Source organism: Sinocyclocheilus rhinocerous, unplaced genomic scaffold, assembly GCF_001515625.1.
Source record: "Sinocyclocheilus rhinocerous isolate Xijiao unplaced genomic scaffold, SAMN03320098_v1.1 scaffold13, whole genome shotgun sequence".
Lineage (NCBI taxonomy): Eukaryota > Metazoa > Chordata > Actinopteri > Cypriniformes > Cyprinidae > Sinocyclocheilus > Sinocyclocheilus rhinocerous.
Genome location: NW_015627542.1, coordinates 122194 through 125016, shown reverse-complemented (window position 1 = coordinate 125016; position 2823 = coordinate 122194).

Below are 2823 nucleotides of genomic sequence, written 5' to 3'. Positions count from 1 at the left end.
AAAACAAGAGTAACACAAAAACATCTAGCTTGTATTGATTGTTGTGTTACTTTTGACCCACCTGTGTGTTACTTTCGTCCCAACCGACGGGGTCGAAAGTAACAATGTGCAATTTATGTTCAAAGTGAAATTATATTTCAGTCTTTCTACATTTGTACAAAATACCACCTGGTATATATAGACGACATTTCTGAGTTATTGGCCACATCAAATATATATATCTGTTTACAAAATTATCTTTTAAAATGATGTTTTTCTGAAAAATGTTACTTTCGTCCCCGCTTTCCCCTACTCACTGAGGAGAATAATACAGTCGCTCCCTCGTGGCCTACTTTTGCGCAGTTCACTAAAACGCTAAACCGAGAAATACTTGTGTGATTTTTCAGTGTTTCCCTTACGGTTACTTACTAAGGACATCAATTCCTACATCTCATTCATTCATTCATTCATTCGTATTTGAAATTATAAGCTATAAATTACATGTGACTTCGCCGTTTTACCACTAGATGCCAGTGTGACCTCGATTATGTTCTCACTGCAGTCTGAGAATGTGAATTTGCAAGAGTTTGTGTTCTTTAACTTGCTCAGCATAACTGAATGCTGAAATATAAAACCAAATTCCCCCTTATCACTTTTCACGTCCCCAACATGGGTGTCCTGAAGTAACTATATAGCACTCTTTCCAGTTATTTGCTACCACTAGAATAACATTATTTATCACAGCTCAGTCTATTAGCTAAATGTTTACATAAGCATTTAGTAGCTGAGACCTTGCTGTTGGGTTAAACTATTTTATTTCCCACAAGCTATGATTTACAGACACCTACTTTATGAGCAATAATGCTTATTTTACAAATACGCATTCAGAATAATATCCAGGGACTCATATCACGTGAATTTTGTTAACTTTGGTTGTTTTTACATTCCAACGTTATGAATCTCATGTTAGCCGATTTTCAAACTTACTTATTTGACTTAAAAAACACCAACATCAACGCATAAACAAACTTATTAAATGTATAAAATGTCTTTTTTTTTTTTTGGCCTATCAAATCTTAATGTTATTGACATTTTGATTAATTGCTTTAAATAAATAATAAATCTCCACAGTTGAATTCATCACAGGATACGTTTTATAAACATTTATTGATCCAAATGATATGGACGACTCCTTAGAAGTATTCAGAGTAACTGTTTTTTGTTTTGTTTTACCTAGCTGCCTTTGTTAATGGTTCATTATGCATAAAATCTGTTTACATGTCAGCTGTAGGTAAGTGGGTGTTTCTGAGCGGTTCACATTGAAAATAACACTCTAATGGACTGAGTGTCACATGTGTACTTTGACCTGTAATGAAGTCTGAATGATTCTGTCAGCCTGTTTAAGTGTTTTACTGTGTACTGTATAACTATCATGTGCATTTGGGTGCTGAAATAAATGAGGGGGGTGATAGCATTTTGTTCACATGAGCTTATGTTTATTTGACAACTGAGCTGCATAATTTCAAACAGCAAATGTGTAAAGCATTAAGGAAATGTGCAGCAGTCGCTCAGTTTATCCTTTTAAAAAAATCCATAGATTTGTTCTACAACATGAACATTAAACATACAGCATATTCACAAATTATATACATCCACATGCCACTTTTTAGGCAAAGACACTATAGGGCCTATCAAATGTGTTACAATGCAGAAATAAATGGCAGCTGGTACATCACTGTTCCTATGCATTCATAAACCCAGGTCTAAAAAATAACCACATTCAATAAAACTTCCATGATCTCCTGATTGTTAAGATCTATCCAATCTAAAAGGTCCGTTTACATGTTTATTCATGTCATGTTTTACAGTGCTCCACCACATTTGTACAATACACAATATAACCCAAACGCATTTAGCCTTTCGAGGTCATGAATAGTGACAATATTTCAAAAAAGGCTAAACACATTTGATATAATCACATCTCTTGAAAGGTTTTACCTTACATACTTTTCAACAGCTGTCTCAGACTAAAATGATCCAGCTCACGTTTGAATATACCAGCTCAAGAGTATTATGATGTCATACATTTATAGATACATATATTCCAACACTTGCCTTGTATTTAAGAAGATTTACGTAAGAAAAACATATAGTTTGAGTTCAAAGGGCATTGGCTTAAAAACGAAGAGTGAGGATTGTGTAATAGGAGAAGGCAAGAAAAAGTGCACTTTACCTCTGGATTAAATAACTACTTTTATCAGAATATATACAGTATAAACTTTTATATCTACCAAAAGAACACAGATTACATTCAATATCAAAGTTCCATAAGGTGCTATTATACCTTGTACATTTTTGCTAGAGGTGACACAGGACAATGATGTCAGATTGTTGGCAAAGCACTCTCAGTGATGATTGACAGGTGATTGGTCCTGCCATTCTGATCTGGAGTGTTGATTTCCTTCACAAGAGATTCAGACTAATTGTTCGGGAGAGGCAGAGAGAGACGGGGACTGCTGTAACATTACATCAGAGGGTTGTCGCTTACACCATTTGTCCAATTAAAATCGCTCAAAACATTTCGTCACCACCCCTCCCAGAGGAGCATCTCTAAGAAATGAGTCCTGGCCCAAACACTACGGTATGTTGAGGTATGTAGGTAACTCTTTCAAGCACTGAACTTTGAAAAGAGCAAAATACAACCGAAATCCAGTCGTACTATAATAGAAAGTTATATATCTGACAAATACTGCAGCAGTCACACCAGCCTGCTTGATATCAAACATTACATCCAAGAGTCCAATATGTGACTTCCAAATCTTTGAAAGGAACGTTCCGCTAGGA